We start from the raw sequence: 21987 nt of genomic DNA, 5'->3' as shown, positions 1-21987 counted from the left end.
AAAATCATGAAGATTTGATTTCTCCTCGCAATCCTAGTGTTTCAAATAATAATTCAGTTGCTCATAAGCCTTTTTATGCTTACAATATAGTTTTCAATTTTACTCAATTAGAAATATCTTTAAAAAATGTCTTCCAATTCTCTATGAGGATCCTACCCTTGCAGTGATATTGCAAAGTGGATGCAATGTAATAGCAAGGAAGGCACCCACCATAGGTACTGCTTTATCTCCTAGTATGTTTATATCTCGGATTTCTCAGGAGACATGGCTGAGCGTAAAGGGCAGTTAGAAGTGTGGGACAAGAAATTGTAAAACATGCAAATAAGTAATTAATAGCTACATTTTTTTATAATCATGACAATACTCAAAAGTTCAATATCAGGAGTTTTATTAATTGCAATACCAAGTCAGTGGTGTATAAAATTAACTGCACTATTTGCAAATTAGAATATGTGGGCTGTACCACCAGAAAATTAAAAACTTGTATAGCTGAACATTTAAATGATATTTATATTGGTACTAATGTTAATTTCTCTCGTAGTATATCGTCAGTAGCCAAACATTTTGCTCAGCGACATCCTGGTAATATTTCTTCCTTGCAAGTCTGTGGATTGGAGAAGGTGAACAGTTCATTACGTGGTGGAGATATCAGACGCCGACTGCTAACCCGAGAAGCGTACTGGATTTATTACTTAGCACTAGATTTCCAGAGGGACTAAATAGATGCAATGAAATCATGTTTCATTACCATTGAATGTTTTTTGTATATATTTTTGGTATGTTTTCCTTTATTGTATATATGCATATAATTTTTTCTTTTTTTTTCTTTCTTCTTTCATGATTGTTTTTATTGGTTTGTTCACACTTTATATTGTAGGACCTTACATGTCATGTGATTTTTTACCATGAACTGATTGGTCTGGCTTGTATTTAAATATTTGCCATTTGGAGCATGTAGCAGCTTTGATAAAGATCGCTGTTGCGATTGAAACGCGTCACTGCTGTTTCTTTGTGCACGTCTGGTGCGGTCTTGGAGCATGTCTTGTGATTTTTAATTCGTGAAATAAATTTGAAGATTTTACTCAAGGAGCTGGAGCAAAGACCCTTTCTTTTTTCTCTTATGTTGCACATCGTCTCATCAGGACGGAGGTTCCGTGCACCTGGCAGGTGGTGAGCTGGCGTTATTTCCTTTTGTTGACCCTATACTCATTACTACGCATGCATCCCAGCTGACTGACTTACAGTGGGTACGGAAAGAGAATAATTGTCAGAAAAAGAGTTAATTACTAACTATTTTTGGAATACAGGGTAGAGCAGGATGAGACTGGAGAGTAGAAAAAGGGGGAAAAAGAAGGAGAAGAAAGATAATAAGGGAAGGGGGGGGCGAGAAATGAAGGAAGCCAAGCATAGATGTCATGGAATGGGGAGTTGGGGGAAGCATAACAGAAGGAGAAGTGGATACCCCAGGGGGAATTAATTGACCTGGAATACAAAAAGGGAAAGAATAGTATGTTAAATGAGAAATAGAGTTAAAAGTACTTAAAGAAAAAAGAATACGAATATATTACTGATAAAAGAGCTCATATTCGCTATTATGTCCATATGGTTCAAGTGTTTGAAGCCTGTCCTGATACAAAAGGCTTCTTTCTCTTTAAGAACTCTATTGCCCCCCCCCCTCCGTGCTGCAGGAATGCTGCACCAGAGTATTATCCCAAACGATTTGCATTATGAAATGAGGTCTGGTGCCTTCCCCCAATATTTGCCCAGCTGATTTTGATTAATAAATGTCACCTCCGGAGTTCTGACTGCAACACAGCGTTAGCCCAAATGGTTTGGATTAGCAAATAGGGCCTCCTGAGTTGTGACTTCAACACAGTATTAACCTAAACCATTTTGAGTAGGAAATGTGGACTACAGCCTGCACAACACTATTAGCCCTAATGATTTTTTATTAGCAAATGGGTCCGCCTGGCTGAACCCCAATATTAGGCGTAACGAATTTGATTAGCAAATGGGTCCGCCTTGCTGAACCCCAATATTGGGCGTAACGATTTTGATTAGCAAATGGGTCCACCTGGCTGAACCCCAATATTAGGCGTAATGATTTGGATTAGCAAATGGGTCCACCTGGCTGAACCCCAATATTAGGCGTAATGATTTTGATTAGCAAATTGGTCCGCCTGGCTGAACCCCAATATTAGGCGTAACGATTTTGATTATCAAATGGGTCCGCCTGGCTGAACCCCAGTATTAGGCGTAACTATTTTGATTAGCAAATGGGGACCCCTAATTCCTGACTGCAACACAGTATTAGCCCAAACGATTTTGAGTAGGAAATATGGACTATGGAATTCACAACACTATTGGCACAAACTAGTTAGATGCTGGAAAATCTATTTCCCATAAGACAGGATCCTATCTAACTATATGACAAGTTCACTTAGGGTATGTGCACACTTTGCAGATTTACCTGCGGATTTTTCTGCACTAAATCCGCAGTTATTGGCAGAAAACGCAGGTGCGTTTTTGGTGCGTTTTTGGTGCGTTTTTCAGTGCGGTTTTCAGTGCGTTTTTTTCTGCAGATTGTCTGCATTTTTGACATAAATAAAGGTTTACAAACTTGAAAAAATTCAGTAACAAAAAAAGAAAAAAAATGATGTCACTTCCTTGTCCAACCCCTTCTTCTTTCATCCTCCATGTTGTGAAAACATCAAAATGAGTGGAAGCAACCACAGCATGCCGCAGATACAGCTCCGCAGGCCGCACCGTATACTTATGCTGGGGTTGCTGCTGCAAATATTGAATAATTGAATAATCATAGACAGCAGGTAAGCTATTAATTTTTTTTTTTTTTTGTAGCGCTACACATAATCTGCAGAGCTTTACCCACTTCTTTCTGTTTTTTTTTTTTTGACACTGTTCTGTTCTAAGAAAATATATATATTTGTTTTTATTTTAGAGGCAGCAGCAGGAGAGAAGACGTCAACGGAAAAGACTCTGGGTGCACCCGCTTGTCGCCGAACGTCCACAAAAAGGCCACTTTTATGTTCTTTATAATGATTTGAGGAAGTAAGTTTAAATACATGAAAAGACAAATAATGTTTTTCTACAAATGTTATATGTTATGTAACCATTTGTTTTCTTTTTACATTTTCAGGTACCCGGAAAAGTTCATTTCATTCTGCCGTCTACCCATCCCGGCGTTTGACCGACTTCTGGCAATAGTTTCGCCCCATCTCACAATGCACGACACTTTTATGAGGAAAGCCATCTCTGCTGAGGAAAGGCTGCTCATCACCTTGCGGTAAGTAACTAAATTTTGGGTTGAATGTCATTAGGGCTCTTTCACATGTCAGTGCGTCCGGTATGTGTGATTAAAGTTTTCACATGTCCCGGAGACACTGACAAACTTACGCACAGTCATCTAGGGACATGTCAGCGCGTTGTCGGCGGCCGTATGTCTGCAGGCAAAACCCGCTGACATGTCATTTTGAGACTATTTGCATGTTCAACAAAGTGTCCCGCACATGTGCACACGGAGAACACACATTGATGTCCTCTGTGTGACACACATTGCACTGGTGAAGAAGTGCTACAGGAAGCGCTGTTCCCTGGCGGCAGGTTATGAAGATGTTGTCATCATTCTTCCCTGCTCTGCATGATTTCAGCGCCATCAGGGAAGAATGGGATTTGTCTTCATCACCTGCCGCCGCTAACTGTGCTTACTGTATTGTTTTGATCCCTGCTAGCCATCCGTGTGGGAAGGATTCAGCACATGGGCTGCACACACACATGGACATGGATATCTCTGGTACTGTGCTTTACGGTACCGGATATATTATATGTAAAACACACCTGCAAACTGTAAAAGCATTTTTGCTTGCTAGCACATGTACCCACTGTATTTTAAGCATTATCTACAGCATTCTATAAATAATGCAATGGGTCAGTGGCGATAGATCATACCCGTGTGTGGGGTGCTATCGTGTAATGTTATCCCATCTTGCTGTGTCCAGGTCATGCGCCTCCCTTCCTGCGCAGACGTACTTTATTGTCCTGATGAGGATAGAGCTAAGTACTGGGCCTCTCACCTTTCCTTGTCTTCGCTCACTGCAAGACTTACTTCTGCCCTCAACAGGCCGGATTAGTGCGTTTGAAGCAAGCAGGAGGCTGTCGTCGTTAGCTAAACATTGGAGTGCCTGGACACGGACCTGCTAGTCCCATCTGATGTGACTGGCCGTTTATTTATTGATACCCTTTGTGTTGTGCCGGGTGTTAAGGCCAGCATTATAGAATGCTTTAGATAAAACATGAAAGGTGCTGGACGCATATTATAGCGTCCATAACAGCTGACATGTTTCATTATATTTTTGTGTGACATTTCTAATATTCATTTTTGTTTCTTTGCAGATTTTTGGCCACAGGAGAGAGCTATACATCCCTGCACCTCCAATTTAGGGTTGGTAAATCCACCATCTCTAAAATTGTGAGGTGCACATGTACCGTCATCTGGCAGAAGTTGCAGCCCATGGTGATGCCTTCCCCAACAGAGGAGACTTGGCTGCAGGTTGCAGCAGGCTTTCAGTCTGTGGCCAATTTCCCAAACTGCATAGGTGCAGTCGATGGTAAACATGTTAGGGTTCAGCAGCCACCACGATCAGGATCACACTTCTTTAATTATAAGAAGTATTTTTCAGTGGTCCTGATGGCGGTGGCTGATGCCCATTACAAATTTGTTGCCATTGAAGTTGGTGCCTATGGTAGTACTGGGGATTCTCGGGTGTTGCGAACGTCACAGATTGGGATGCAAATTCTTCAAGATAGCGGAACGCTCCCAGCCCCAAGACCTTTGCCGGGTTCCACACATCCAGTGCCCTTTGTGATGGTATCGGATGAGGCGTTTCCCTTAGCGACAACCCTGCTGCGCCCATACCCACGAAGGGGACTGAATGCCCGGTGAAGGATTTTTAATTATCGGCTAAGTCGTGCACGCAGATATGTGGAATGCACCTTTGGGATCATGACTAGTCAGTGGAGGATCTTTCACACACCCATCCAGCTGGATGCTGACACCGTTGACACTGTGATTAAGGCTTGCTGTGTACTCCACAACTATGCTCGTGAGTACAACACTGACGTAGATGTGGAGTACCAGCAGCCAGTATTTAATCCAGTGGTCAACGTGGGTCTGGGCAGGCCATCCAACTCGGGTGTGCGTGTGAGAGAATCCTTCACTGACTACTTTATGAGTCCTGAAGGTGCCGTGCACTGGCAATACTCCTGTGCTGGTGTTGGGCAGCCTGACCAGCAGAGAAGGATGGAAGAACATTGACCGACCAATAAAAGATGCCACGATCTATACCAAAAGCTAGAAGAAGTCAAGATCCCTGTTAATCAAATTCAAGATCGATATTCAATGTTGTTTATTGTACCTTTTTTTATTGGTGAACCCAAAAATTATTATTTTATTTTTCTCGTTAATAAAATTTTTTTTTACTTTCAAGTGGTTATTTTTCAATCTAATAAGGATTGTTTGTAGAAAATTTTTAATGATTGATTCTCCTCCATCCCTTTGTCCACTGCCCATACACCCATCAGACTATGTCCATCCCATAGTCCAGCGCCCATATAGCCATGACACCGTACATAGACCATACATAGACCATACATAGAGGCCTTGCCCACTAAGAACGTAAAGTATATAAAAATCAGACATGACATTTGATCAACATTAATTTATTTAACAAGCAACTAAATTTTGACAAACAGTTGTCAAGATTTTTTCAATATGAAAAACATAATTTGGCGGCAACTTGCCCAGTGAAACTATTTTTTTTTTGAAGATACAATTGCAGATTAAGGCAAGTAGGTGTATTCCTGTGAATACCCATAGGAGCTAGTTGGGTCTGTGATAAAATTTTGACTAGCAGATGGTCCCAGGCTTGTATTTCCTCCACCCGAAAAATGTAGTGCTGGTTGGGTGTAGGAAGACGCTGTAGATTGAGGTTCTCTGGGTTTCGGTCGCGGGCGAAAGAGTCCAAAAACCCCCGTCAATACATCCTGATATGACTGAATTGGAGCAGGGTCCTCCAGAGCGGTGAGGGACGTTTGGCACAGAGCCATAAAGAGAGACTGCCTATCCGGTGGCAGGGAGCGTGCCTTTCGGGCAATGGTCAAGGCAAAAAAGTCACATTGGTCCTCAGTTGAGGATTGTTTGAGTAAATTGAGTGTGTCACTTGCGATCTTTTCAGTGTTATCCTCATTTTTTTTTGTTTTTTTCTGGACTCTCCTGCCAACGGATAGGCAGCTCTCTTCTGCGTTACCACAGCTTCTGCCGTAACAGATGATCCAACAGCTGCTGCAGTTGATGTGCCTGCAGCAGCTGCTGGACATGCGGCACCAGCAGAAGCTATGGTAACAGATAGAGAAATTGTCGCTCCCGAGGAAGTGCCTGCTCCATCAGTGCCTGCTCCATCTTCGGAGTTGTCATCAACAAGAGGCGGGCTTGAAATGTTTCCCTCAGTCCTGTGTGAGAAAAGGAAAAAAATAATTAATTATGACCGCTGCGGAGGAGCAACATTTTTGGAACAGCATAAAGGCCGCTTTGTCCAAAATGCTGTTCACTTTTTTGCGTGTCTGCTGATAATGCACGTTTTCATTTAACACATGCGTTATCACCACATGCTATCCAAACAATGTGCTAGTTATCTTGCGCAGTCAAAGTGCCAACACAAGAAAAATAGACACGGTGTGGTGCCATAGCTCTCACAACTCAATCTTTGGAATCATAGTGCAAACAAGATTTCTGAAAATCCTTTCTTCACTATGGTATAACATCTGGATGCTGTGTATTGAACGCTGCGGCAGGACACAGCGTTCAATACGCAGCCAACTGTACTACACCACATGGCAACATTGATGAGGCTACATATATATTAGTGGTATATAACCTACCTCCGCAAAGTCCGGCTTGTGAGCAGAAACTGCAGCTCGTCATAAAATGGAAAGCTAGTGCGGCTGGGGGAGGATCCACTCTGGTCACATGAATTGATAAATTTGTTGAACCGGTCCCGAACTGACCTCCATCTTTGTTTGACATTTTTTTCTAAGAAATAAAAAAATATATATATATATTTATATTGTCAAAGTAAATTTCTAATAAACGGTAATAATAATCTGTAACATTATACTTACCAATTTCCAATTGGTTGCCAATGGCCAAGGAATCCAACTCCGGATACAGGTCCCTCACAATCTTGGTCCAGCAATGGTCCCGGAAATATCTGTCCTTGAAGGACACATCAGCGGCATCCCATAGAGCTGGTATATCGCGAACCTACAATGAAAAGAATAGTGTCATTACATACATAACACACGGGCCCCGGAAAAAAAAAGGCGTAGGATACCGCTATATTTTTAGGCCAGAAAGGCTACGCAGACAGCCGTGGGCTTATATTCATAGCCTAGGAAAGGGGCCATGGATATTTGCCCCCCCCCCTGACTACAAATATAAGCCCGCAGCCGCCCCAGAAAAGGCGCATCACAATGAAGTGCCAATTCCGGCACTTAGCCCCTCTCTTCCCACTCCCTGTAGCGGTGGGATATGGGATAATGAGGGGTTAATGCCACCTTGCTATTGTAAGGTGGCATTAAACACGGTTAGGCTGGTTGAAATACGTGCCACGTATTTAAGTGCCACGTGCCACGTATTTAAGTGCCACGTATTTAAGTGCCACGTATTGAAGTGCCACGTGCCATGTATTGAAGTGCCACGTATTGAAGTGCCACGTATTGAAGTGCCACGTGCCACGTATTTAAGTGCCACGTATTTAAGTGCCACGTGCCATGTATTTAAGTGCCACATATTGAAGTGCCAGTATTGACGTGCCACGTGCCACGTATTTAAGTGCCACGTATTTAAGTGCCACGTGCCATGCATTTAAGTGCCACGTATTGAAGTGTCACGTGCCACGTATTTAAGTGCCACGTGCCATGTACTTAAGTGCCACATATTGAAGTGCCACGTATTGAAGTGCCACGTGCCACGTATTTAAGTGCCACGTATTTAAGTGCCACGTGCCACGTATTTAAGTGCCACGTGCCATGTATTTAAGTGCCACATATTGAAGTGCCACGTATTGAAGTGCCACGTGCCACGTATTTAAGTGCCACGTATTTAAGTGCCACGTGCCATGTATTTAAGTGCCACGTATTGAAGTGCCACGTATTGAAGTGCCACGTATTGAAGTGCCACGTATTGAAGTGCCACGTGCCACGTATTTAAGTGCCACATATTTAAGTGCCACATGCCACGTATTTAAGTGCCACGTATTTAAGTGCCACGTGCCACGTATTTAAGTGCCACGTGCCATGTACTTAAGTGCCACATATTGAAGTGCCACGTATTGAAGTGCTACGTGCCACGTATTTAAGTGCCACGTGCCACGTATTTAAGTGCCACGTGCCATGTATTTAAGTGCCACATATTGAAGTGCCACGTATTGAAGTGCCACGTGCCACGTATTTAAGTGCCACGTATTTAAGTGCCACGTGCCATGTATTTAAGTGCCACGTATTGAAGTGCCACGTATTGAAGTGCCACGTATTGAAGTGCCACGTGCCACGTATTTAAGTGCCACATATTTAAGTGCCACATGCCACGTATTTAAGTGCCACGTATTTAAGTGCCACGTGCCACGTATTTAAGTGCCACATGCCACGTATTTAAGTGCCACGTATTTAAGTGCCACGTATTTAAATACGTGACACATGGCACTGAAATAAGTGACATGTGGCACTTAAATACGTGACACGTGGCACTTAAATACGTGGCACTGAAATACGTGGCACTGAAATACGTGACATGTGGCACTTAAATACATGACACGTGGCACTTAAATACATGGCACTTAAATACGTGGCACTGAAATAAGTGACATGTGGCACTTAAATACGTGACATGTGGCACTTAAATATGTGGCACTTAAATACGTGGCACTGAAATACATGACACGTGGCACTGTAATATGTGATACGTGGCACTTAAATACGTGGCACTAAAATACAATAAAAATAAAAAAAATTAAAAAAACACAAACACTTGGAAAAAATATTTTAATGAAATAGTGACACACACTTTTTGACAAACCCTTTATTACACGGGTAATCCACCTGAAGACCCTCGACCTGTACAGAAATAAAAAAACAAACCAAATTCATACTCCCTGGCCCTGTCCGCAGAAATCCAACGAGGGTCCCACGTCGATCTGCCATGGAGAACAGACATAACCGGAGATGTGTCTGCTCTCCACGGCTGCAGCAACACACTGACAGGTGCTTTGGCACCTGTCGGTGTGTTACTGCGCATGCGCAAGAGTTTACCGGCGGTCATTGACCCCGGTACTCTCGCTTTACGGCACTACAGCGTGGGAAAGTTCACCCGCACCTGTAGTGCCGTAAATAGAGACGCCGGTGCCATTGAACTCCGGAACAGTGCACGATACACTGCCGGGAGCTTCGCTCCTGGCAGTGTATCGCCGGAGAGCAGGGGATCTGTTATGGTTTCCAATGGCAAGGAAACATCAGAAGCATAGAATAAACGGACAAGCTCTCGGGTGATGGAAACTAGAGCTGACCGCGATGCTAAACCTACACACCACACTAGAAGTAGCCAGGGGGCATTCCTGCGTTGTCTCTAGATGCCGCGCGCCAGCCGGAGAACTAACTACCCCTGGTAGAAGAAAACACAGTCCTGGCTTGCCTCCAGAGAATGTCCCCACAGGAGATAGCAGCCCCCCACATATAATAACGGTGAGAGCAGATGAAAAGACATATGTAGTATGAAAGCAGATTTAGCACAGAGAGGCCCGCTAACTAAATAGCAGAAAGATACAACAGAGGACTTCGCGGTCAGCTGCAAAACCCTTCAAAACACCATCCTGAAATTACCTTAACTCATGTGACAACTCATGCCACTGGAGTGGTAATTTCAGCCCAACAAGAGCTTCCAGCTGCAGAGATTCACATAAGTGCAAACTGGACAAAACATACAAAAATAGACTTAAGGACTAAAGTGTCCAACTTAGCTGAGCAGAAAACTGGGAGCAGGAACATGCAACAGAATCACTCTGGATACATTGATGGCCAGCATTAGAATGACTGAGGAGCAAGGTTAAATAGGATACTCCCACATCCTGATAGGAACAGGTGAACTGAGAAGGCAAAGCTTGCAGGACACCAGTACCACAAGAGACCACCGGGGGAGCCCACGAACCGAATCACAACAGTACCCCCCCCTTAAGGAGGGGGCACCGAACCCTCACAAGAACCACCAGGGCGATCTGGATGAGCCCTATGAAAGGCACGGACCAAATCAGAAGCATGAACATCAGAAGCTGTAACCCAAGAATTATCCTCTTGACCGTAGCCCTTCCATTTCACCAGATATTGAAGTCTCCGTCTGGAAACACGGGAGTCCAAGATTTTCTCCACCACGTACTCCAATTCACCCTCAACCAGCACAGGAGCAGGAGGCTCAACAGAAGGCACAAGTGGTACCTCATACCTCCGCAATAATGACCGATGGAAGACATTATGGATAGCAAAGGATGCTGGGAGGTCCAAACGAAAAGACACAGGGTTAAGAATTTCCAAAATCTTATAAGGACTGATGAACCGAGGCTTAAACTTAGGAGAAGAGACCCTCATAGGGACAAAACGGGAGGACAACCACACCAAGTCCCCAACACGAAGACGAGGACCAACACGACGATGGCGATTAGCAAAACATTGAGTCTTCTCCTGGGACAACTCCAAATTGTCCACCACCTGCCCCCAAATACGATGCAACCTATCCACCATGGTATCCACTCCAGGACAATCTGAAGACTCCACCTGACCAGATGAAAAACGAGGATGGAACCCTGAATTGCAAAAGAAAGGGGAGACCAAAGTGGCAGAACTGGCCCGATTGTTAAGGGCAAACTCAGCCAACGGCAAAAAGGAGACCCAGTCATCCTGATCAGCAGACACGAAACACCTCAAATAAGTCTCCAAGGTCTGATTAGTACGTTCCGTCTGGCCATTTGTCTGGGGATGAAATGCAGACGAAAAAGACAAATCAATGCCCATCCTGGCACAAAACGCCCGCCAAAATCTGGACACAAACTGGGATCCCCTGTCGGAAACGATATTCTCCGGAATACCATGCAGCCGAACCACATTCTGAAAAAACAGGGGCACCAACTCAGATGAGGAAGGCAGCTTGGACAAGGGCACCAAATGAACCATCTTAGAAAAGCGGTCACACACCACCCAAATGACGGACATCTTCTGAGAAACAGGGAGATCAGAAATAAAATCCATAGAGATGTGTGTCCAAGGCCTCTTAGGAACAGGCAAGGGCAACAACAACCCACTAGCCCGAGAACAACAAGGCTTGGCCCGAGCACAAACATTGCAAGACTGCACAAAAGTACGCACGTCCCGAGACAGGGAAGGCCACCAGAAGGACCTAGCCACCAAATCTCTGGTACCAAAAATTCCCGGATGACCTGCCAACGCAGAAGAATGAACCTCCGAGATGACTCTATTGGTCCACTCATCCGGCACAAACAATCTACCAGGCGGACAACGATCAGGCCGATCCGCCTGAAACTCTTGTAAAGCACGTCGCAGGTCTGGGAAGACAGCAGACAATATCACCCCATCCTTAAGTATACCTGTAGGTTTAGAATCACCAGGGGAATCAGGTTCAAAACTCCTAGAAAGGGCATCCGCCTTCACATTCTTAGTACCTGGCAGATACGAAACCACAAAATTAAACCGGGAGAAAAACAACGACCAGCGCGCCTGTCTAGGATTCAGACGTCTGGCCGACTCAAGATAAATCAAATTTTTGTGATCAGTCAAGACCACCACCTGATGTTTAGCACCCTCAAGCCAATGACGCCACTCCTCGAATGCCCACTTCATCGCCAAAAGCTCCCGATTACCGACGTCATAATTTCGCTCGGCGGGCGAAAATTTTCGAGAAAAGAACGCACAAGGTCTCATCACTGAACAATCTGAACTTTTCTGCGACAAAACCGCCCCCGCTCCGATCTCAGAAGCATCAACTTCCACCTGAAAAGGAAGAGAAACATCAGGCTGGCACAACACCGGAGCAGAAGAAAAACGGCGCTTAAGCTCCCGAAAGGCCTCCACAGCAGCAGGAGACCAATCTGCAACATCAGCACCCTTTTTAGTCAAATCAGTCAAAGGCCTGACAACGCTAGAAAAACCAGTTATAAATCGACGATAAAGGTTAGCAAAGCCCAAAAATTTCTGAAGGCCCTTAAGAGAAGTCGGTTGCGTCCAGTCACAAATAGCCCGAACCTTGACAGGATCCATCTCAATAGAAGAGGGGGAAAAAATGTACCCCAAAAAAGAAATCTTCTGAACCCCAAAAACACACTTTGAACCTTTAACAAACAGAGAATTGGTCCGCAAAACCTGAAAAACCCTCCTAACTTGTTGAACATGAGATTCCCAGTCATCCGAAAAAATCAAGATATCGTCCAAATACACAATCATAAATTTATCCAGATATTCACGGAAAATATTGTGCATAAAAGACTGAAAGACCGAAGGGGCATTTGACAGACCAAAAGGCATCACCAAATACTCAAAATGGCCCTCGGGCGTATTAAATGCGGTTTTCCACTCATCCCCCTGCTTAATTCGCACCAAATTATATGCACCGCGAAGGTCAATCTTAGAGAACCACTTCGCCCCCTCAATGCGAGCAAATAAATCTGTCAGCAATGGCAAAGGATACTGATACTTGACTGTGATCTTATTCAAGAGTCTATAATCAATACAAGGTCTCAAAGAACCATCGCTTTTAGCTACGAAAAAGAACCCCGCTCCAAGAGGAGACGAAGAAGGACGAATATGTCCCTTTTCCAAGGACTCCCTAATATACTCTCGCATGGCAGCATGTTCAGGTACAGACAGATTGAATAGACGACCCTTAGGAAATTTACTGCCAGGGATCAAATCTATGGCGCAATCGCAATCTCTGTGAGGAGGAAGAGAATTAAGAGTAGATTCCTCAAAAACCTCACGATAATCAGACAAAAACTCAGGAATTTCAGAGGGAATAGATGAAGCAATGGAGACCAAAGATGTGTCCCCATGATTTCCCTGACATCCCCAGCTTAGTACAGACATTGTTTTCCAGTCAAGGACTGGGTTATGAGTTTGCAACCATGGCAATCCCAGCACCAACACATCATGTAGATTATACAGTACAAGGAAGCGAATCACCTCTTGATGGTCTGGAGTCATACGCATAGTCACTTGTGTCCAGTATTGTGGTTTATTACTAGCCAATGGTGTAGAATCAATACCCTTTAAAGGTATAGGAACTTCCAGAGGCTCTAGATCAAACCCACAGCGCCTGGCAAAGGACCAATCCATAAGACTCAAAGCGGCGCCAGAATCCACATACGCATCCGCAACAATAGAAGATAACGAACAAATTAGAGTTACAGACAAAATAAACTTGGACTGCAAAGTGCCAATAGCAGAGGATTTATCAACTTTCTTTGTTCGTTTAGAGCATGCTGATATAACATGAGTAGAATTTCCACAATAGAAGCACAAATGATTTTTGCGCCTATAAATCTGTCGTTCGCTTCTGGACAGAAAGCTATCACATTGCATACTCTGTGGTGCCTCTTCAGAAGACACCGCCAACTGGTGCACAGGTTTGCGTTCCCGTAAACGCCGATCAATCTGAATTGCCATTGTCATGGACTCATTCAGACCAGTAGGCGCAGGAAACCCCACCATGACGTCTTTTACAGCATCAGAGAGACCTTCTCTGAAAATTGCCGCCAGAGCGCACTCATTCCACTGAGTAAGCACAGACCATTTTCGAAATTTTTGGCAATATATTTCGGCTTCATCTTGCCCCTGAGAGAGGGCTATTAGGGCTTTCTCAGCCTGAATCTCCAAATTTGGTTCCTCATAAAGCAACCCCAAAGCCAGAAAAAACGCATCCACATTGAGCAACGCAGGATCCCCTGGTGCCAATGAAAATGCCCAATTTTGGGGGTCACCCCGCAGTAAAGAAATAACAATTTTTACTTGCTGGGCAGGATCTCCAGCAGAATGAGATCTCAGCGAAAGAAACAATTTACAATTGTATTTAAAATTTAGAAAACAAGATCGATCTCCAGAAAAAAACTCCGGTATAGGAATTTTAGGTTCAGACCGAGGAGCATGTAACAAAAAATCTTGTATATTCTGAACTTTAGAGGCAAGATTATTCAAATTGGTAGCCAGACTCTGGGGATCCATATTTCAACAGATAAAGTCTGAGCCATTCAGGGGTTAAGAGGAGAGGAAAACAGGAGACTGCAATTAGAGCTGGAGTGCAACTTCAGAGGAAGGAAAAAAAAAAAAAAAAGGTTTCACATAGTTCCTTTTCTCTCCTGCTTCAGCCTATAGATTAAACATTTTGGCTGGCCATACTGTTATGGTTTCCAATGGCAAGGAAACATCAGAAGCATAGAATAAACGGACAAGCTCTCGGGTGATGGAAACTAGAGCTGACCGCGATGCTAAACCTACACACCACACTAGAAGTAGCCAGGGGGCATTCCTGCGTTGTCTCTAGATGCCGCGCGCCAGCCGGAGAACTAACTACCCCTGGTAGAAGAAAACACAGTCCTGGCTTGCCTCCAGAGAATGTCCCCACAGGAGATAGCAGCCCCCCACATATAATAACGGTGAGAGCAGATGAAAAGACACACGTAGTATGAAAGCAGATTTAGCACAGAGAGGCCCGCTAACTAAATAGCAGAAAGATACAACAGAGGACTTCGCGGTCAGCTGCAAAACCCTTCAAAACACCATCCTGAAATTACCTTAACTCATGTGACAACTCATGCCACTGGAGTGGTAATTTCAGCCCAACAAGAGCTTCCAGCTGCAGAGATTCACATAAGTGCAAACTGGACAAAACATACAAAAATAGACTTAAGGACTAAAGTGTCCAACTTAGCTGAGCAGAAAACTGGGAGCAGGAACATGCAACAGAATCACTCTGGATACATTGATGGCCAGCATTAGAATGACTGAGGAGCAAGGTTAAATAGGATACTCCCACATCCTGATAGGAACAGGTGAACTGAGAAGGCAAAGCTTGCAGGACACCAGTACCACAAGAGACCACCGGGGGAGCCCACGAACCGAATCACAACAGGGATCGGCATGGGACACTCGGTATTGGATTCTGCGGACAGGGAGTATGGATTTTGTTTATTTTTTTGGACTTTTTCCCTAGGGCGAGGGCTTCGCGTACCAGTGTGCTGTATGGTGAGTATATACTCTATGTTATATGTTGTATGTAATGTCTGTCATGTATGTTACATTTATTGTGTGTGTATTGTGTGTGTTTGTGTTACTTACAATTGTGCTAAGTCGCCGGAAACACAGGGACAATTCTCCCATCCTAATATTGGATCGGAGTAGTAGTCCCATACGGCGACTTAGCACAATGGTGGCACTATCGTCGCATGGGGACACACACATATACACACACACACACACACACACACACACACACACTGTTATGACCCCAACGGCAGAGGGTCTCAGGAATAAATACCAAGTTTGCAAACACAAAAAACCAGCTCATAGGGCAGTGGTAACTGGGCTGACCATATATCTAATCCTAGCACCACAAATAGAAGTAGCCGGGGAACGTGCCTACGTTGGTTCTAGACGTCTCGCGCCAGCCGGAGAACTAACTAACCCTAGAAGGGAAAAGAAAGACCTTTCTTGCCTCCAGAGAAAAGACCCCAAAAGTTGGATACAAGCCCCCAACAAATAATAACGGTGAGGTAAGAGGAAAAGACAAACATAAGAATGAGCTAGGTATTTAGCAAAGAGAGGCCCACTAGCTAATAGCAGAATATAGTAAGATGACTTATATGGTCAGCAAAAACCCTATTAAAATATCCACGCTGGATATTCAAGAACCCCCGAACCGTCTAACGGCCGGGGGGAGAACACCAGCCCCCTAGAGCTTCCAGCAATGTCAGAAATCACATTTAGTACAAGCTGGACAAAAATAGTAGCAAAGCAAGTAACTCAAAAAAACAAAGAAGCAAGACTTAGCTTAATTTTGCAAGAGCCAGGACCAGCAGACAGGAGCAACAGAAGGATCTGATTACAACGATGCCAGGCACTGGACTAAGGATCCAGGAAGTTAATATAGCGACACCCCTGGACTAACGACCCAGGTGAGTGCCAAACAGAAAAAAGACAATCCCAGAGTCATACCACTAGTGACCACAAGAGGGAGCCAAAAAGTCTAATTCACAACAGTACCCCCCCCTTAAGGAGGGGTCACCGAACCCTCACCAAGACCACCAGGGCGATCAGGATGAGCAGCGTGAAAGGCACGAACTAAATCGGCCGCATGCACATCAGAGGCAACCACCCAGGAATTATCCTCCTGACCATAGCCCTTCCACTTGACCAGATACTGAAGCCTCCGCCTGGAGAGACGAGAATCCAAGATCTTCTCCACCACGTACTCCAACTCGCCCTCAACCAACACCGGAACAGGAGGCTCAACAGAAGGAACCACAGGTACAACGTACCACCGCAACAAAGACCTATGGAACACGTTGTGAATGGCAAACGACACAGGAAGATCCAAGCGAAAGGACACAGGATTAAGGATTTCCAATACCTTGTAAGGACCGATGAAGCGATGCTTAAATTTAGGAGAGGAGACCTTCATAGGAACAAATCGAGAAGACAGCCATACCAAATCCCCAACACGAAGTCGGGGACCCACACCGCGGCGGCGGTTGGCAAAACGCTGAGCCTTCTCTTGTGACAACTTTAAGTTGTCCACCACATGATTCCAGATCTGCTGCAACCTATCCACAACAGAATCTACCCCAGGACAGTCAGAAGGCTCCACATGTCCCGAGGAAAAACGAGGATGGAAACCAGAGTTGCAGAAAAATGGCGAAACCAATGTAGCGGAACTAGCCCGATTATTAAGGGCAAACTCAGCCAATGGCAAGAAGGTCACCCAATCATCCTGATCCGCAGAAACAAAACACCTCAAATAAGCCTCCAGAGTCTGATTAGTTCGCTCCGTTTGTCCATTAGTCTGAGGATGAAAGGCAGACGAAAACGACAACTCAATGCCCATCCTAGTACAAAAGGATCGCCAGAACCTGGAAACAAACTGGGATCCTCTGTCAGACACAATATTCTCAGGAATGCCGTGTAAACGAACCACATTCTGAAAGAACACAGGAACCAGATCGGAAGAGGAAGGCAGCTTAGGCAAAGGTACCAAATGGACAATCTTAGAAAAGCGATCACATACCACCCAGATGACAGACATGCCCTGAGACACCGGGAGATCTGAAATGAAATCCATGCAAATGTGTGTCCAAGGCCTCTTCGGGACAGGCAAGGGCAAGAGCAACCCGCTGGCACGCGAACAGCAAGGCTTAGCTCGAGCACAAGTCCCACAGGACTGCACAAACGACCGCACATCCCGTGACAAGGAAGGCCACCAAAAGGACCTAGCCACCAGATCTCTGGTGCCAAAAATTCCCGGATGCCCTGCCAACACCGAGGAATGCACCTCGGAAATGACTCTGCTGGTCCACTTATCAGGAACAAACAGTCTGTCAGGTGGACAAGAGTCAGGTCTACCAGCCTGAAATCTCTGCAACACACGTCGCAAATCCGGAGAAATGGCTGACAAGATAACTCCCTCTTTAAGAATACCAACTGGTTCTGCGACTCCCGGAGAGTCAGGCACAAAGCTCCTTGAAAGAGCATCAGCCTTCACATTCTTTGAACCTGGTAAATATGAGACCTTTTCCGAAATTTTTGGTAATACACTTCAGCTTCATCCTGGCCCTGAGAAATAGCCAGCAAGGCTTTTTCTGCCTGAACCTCAAGATTGGGTTCCTCGTAAAGCAATCCGAGCGCCAGAAAAAACGCATCAATATTTGCCAATGCCAGATCTCCTGGCGCTAGCGAGAAGGCCCAATCCTGAGGGTCGCCCCGTAAAAAAGAGATAACAATTTTAACTTGCTGAACTGAGTCTCCAGATGAATGGGGTCTCAGGGATAGAAACAATTTACAATTATCCCTGAAATTCCTAAACTTAAATCGGTCTCCAGAAAACAGTTCAGGAATAGGTATTTTAGGTTCAGACATAGGACTACTGGTAACAAAATCTTGTATGCTTTGCACACGAGCAGCAAGCTGGTCCACACTTGTAATCAAGGTCTGGACATTCATGTCTGCAGCAAGCTCAAGCCACTCAGAGGTAAAGGGGAGGAAGAGAGGAAAAAAAAAATTCAGAATTTCCTTTCTTATATCCCACTTCTGCAATGCATTAAACATTCAATGTAGGCCTGGCATACTGTTATGACCCCAATGGCAGAGGGTCTCAGGAATAAATACCAAGTCTGCAAACACAAAAAAACAGCTCATAGGGCAGTGGTAACTGGGCTGACCATATATCTAATCCTAGCACCACAAATAGAAGTAGCCGGGGAACGTGCCTACGTTGGTTCTAGACGTCTCGCGCCAGCCGGAGAACTAACTAACTAACCCTAGAAGGGAAAAAAAAGACCTTTCTTGCCTCCAGAGAAAAGACCCCAAAAGTTGGATACAAGCCCCCAACAAATAATAACGGTGAGGTAAGAGGAAAAGACAAACATAAGAATGAGCTAGGTATTTAGCAAAGAGAGGCCCACTAGCTAATAGCAGAATATAGTAAGATGACTTATATGGTCAGCAAAAACCCTATTAAAATATCCACGCTGGATATTCAAGAACCCCCGAACCGTCTAACGGCCGGGGGGAGAACACCAGCCCCCTAGAGCTTCCAGCAAGGTCAGAAATCACATTTAGTACAAGCTGGACAAAAATAGTAGCAAAGCAAGTAACTCAAAAAAACAAGAAGCAAGACTTAGCTTAATTTTGCAAGAGCCAGGACCAGCAGACAGGAGCAACAGAAGGATCTGATTACAACGATGCCAGGCACTGGACTAAGGATCCAGGAAGTTAATATAGCGACACCCCTGGACTAACGACCCAGGTGAGTGCCAAACAGAAAAAAGACAATCCCAGAGTCATACCACTAGTGACCACAAGAGGGAGCCAAAAAGTCTAATTCACAACACACACACACACACACACACATACATACACAGACATACATACCAGATCTATCAAACGGCCGACATCGATCCCCATGCGACGATATGCCTCCATGATGACAGCCACACTCCGCCCACGCACTTCCGCCCACGCATTTCCGCCCGCTTCCCCGCACTTCCTGCTGCAGCGGTTTCTACACCCCAAACCGCAGAAAACCCGCAGATATTTTTTCTTCTGCGGGTTTTACTGCGGGTTTGACACTCACAATGGAGTTCTATGGGTGCAGAACCGCTGCAGTTCCGCACAAAGAAGTGACATGCTGCGGGTTGTAAACCGCTGCGTTTCTGCGCGGTTTTTCCCGCAGCATGTGCACAGCGGTTTGCGGTTTCCATAGGTTTACATATAAATGTAAACGCAATGGAAACTGCAGCGGACCCGCAGCGGCAAAATCGCGGCGGTTCCGCGGTAAAAACCGCAAAGTGTGAACATGGCCTTAGAGCAGCAGGAACGATCTGTCTGCACTGATACACTGAGAAAATAGCTCCAGCAAATTGTCTGCTTTTTATATGGAGATGGACATGTGACTTCAGCAGCCAATGGCAAAAGCCCTTGTGTCATGATATTCTGGATGGTTTCTGTGCCCTCACTTTAAGTTAGTGAAAAATAATTACACTCCGCCTCTCCTCTGACCTAGATAGACCCCCTCCCCTCATAAAACACATCTCTCCGCTCATTATACGACATCACTATTCTAGACAAAGTCATAACAAAAGCATCAGTATGAACTCAATCATTTACCGAACTGTGACCAAATTTTGCAGACTTTGATGAGAAATGCTCGGGAAACCGAACATGAATTCTAATGTACTACGTTTGTGCCAAATTTGAGATTGGTGAGCATTTTCCGAACAAGTTCGTTCATCTCTAGAATTAACCACATATTATTAAATCTATGGTTTGATGGTACTTACCTAAATGGAGTGTCACAATGCTATCCAGCATATGCAAGTGAATACATCATGTGCAAATAGCATGAGATATCTCCTTACATATCTATAAATACAAAGGTGAAAGCAGTAAAGGATTTCCAATGGAAAAGGGATGATAGCGTAATTCCACAAAAGGCTGATTCATGAATGCTATCTATACGGCAAAAAAATGTTCAAAGTGCATTGTGCATAAAATAGATTTACTAATTTTCACCAGTGGGATAATATTTCCTGTGTCCATCACACAAGAGCCATGTGTTTTTATAGATTTTTTATTATCATTGTTTCTACAAATAAATGTATATTTAGAAATTTGCTTTCTGTGTTCACTGTGTCCACTTAATTCCTTGGGTGGGGAATCATACTATGTGGCCCTTTTTGATTTACTTAGACCACATATTACCAGCATAAAACGATCAAATAATTCCACATGCAAAGGAGAACTACAGCCACACCGTGACCAGACCACATATTACCACCACATAGTGACCAAATAATACCACATATTATACAAGGGAGAAATACTGTCACACTGTGACCAGACTAGATAGTACCAGCATATAGCGATCAAATAATTCCACATACAAAGGAGAAATACCAACACACCATAACTGGACTACATAGTACCACAACATAGTCACAGAATAATACCATACACTGTACAAGGGAGAAATGCTACCACAACGTGACCACACCACATATTACCACCACATAGTGACTGAACAATACCTCATACTGTACAAGGGAGAAATATCGTCACACCGTGACTAGACCAGATATTACCAGCATATACAGTTGGAGAAGTAAGTATTTGATCCCTTGCTGATTTTGTAAGTTTACCCACTGACAAAGACATGAACAGTCTATAATTTTAATGGTAGGTTAATTTTATCATTGAGAGATAGAATGTCCAAAATAAAATCCAGAAAATCACATTGTGTAAGTTATATAAATTTATTTGCATTTTGCAGTGAGAAATAAGTATTTAATCCCCTACCAATCATTAAGCATTCTGGATCCTACAGACCATTTAGACCAGAGGTGTCAAACTGCATTCCTCGAGGGCCGCCAACAGGTCATGTTTTCAGGATTTCCTTTTATTGCACAGGTGATAATTTAATCACCTGCACAGAATGATTCCAGCACCTTGTGGAATGCTAAGGAAATCCTGAAAACATGACCTGTTGGCGGCCCTCGAGGAATGCAGTTTGACACCTCTGATTTAGACGCTCTTAATCAACTCATTGCCAGCAATAAAGACAGCTGCCTTTCATAGACACCTTTATAAAAGACTCCTGTCCACAGACACAATTAATCAGTCAGACTCTAACCTCTTCAACATGGGCAAGATCAAAGAGCTTTTATAAGGATGTCAGGGACAAAATCATAGACCTGCACAAAGCTGGAATGGGCTACAAAACCATAAGTAAGACGCTGGGTGAAAAGGAGACAACTGTTGATGCAAAGTAAGAAAATGGAAGAAATACAAAATAACTGTCAATCGACATCGATCGGGGGCACCATGCAAAATCTCACCTTGAGGGGTATCCTTGATCATGAGGAAGGTGAGAGATCAGCCTAAAACTAAACGGTGGGAACTTGTTAATGATATCAAGGCAGCCGGTGACAACAGTTACCAAGAAAACCATTGGTAAGACATTACCCCTTAAAGGTTTAAAATCCTGCAGTGCCCGCAAGGTCCCCCTGCTTAAGAAGGCACATGCGCAGGCCTGTCTGAAGTTTGCCAATGAACACCTGAATGATTCTGTGAGTGATTGGGAGAAGGTGCTGTGGT

The 21987-nt window shown here is 44.3% G+C and overlaps 1 long non-coding RNA gene across 1 annotated transcript; it reads left to right on the top strand.

The window, feature by feature from the left end:
- The first annotated feature begins 2957 nt into the window (after window positions 1-2957).
- On the top strand, window positions 2958-4655 carry LOC143809224 (uncharacterized). Its single transcript, XR_013222159.1, has 3 exons — window positions 2958-3069; window positions 3158-3304; window positions 4411-4655. It is a non-coding gene; the product is annotated as an uncharacterized LOC143809224 (long non-coding RNA).
- Window positions 4656-21987: the final 17332 nt, after the last annotated feature.

This window comes from Ranitomeya variabilis, chromosome 2 (genome assembly GCF_051348905.1).
Source record: "Ranitomeya variabilis isolate aRanVar5 chromosome 2, aRanVar5.hap1, whole genome shotgun sequence".
NCBI classification, from domain to species: Eukaryota; Metazoa; Chordata; class Amphibia; order Anura; family Dendrobatidae; genus Ranitomeya; species Ranitomeya variabilis.
Note: the sequence above shows the minus strand (reverse complement) of the source record. Positions and strands in the feature narration are given on the sequence as shown.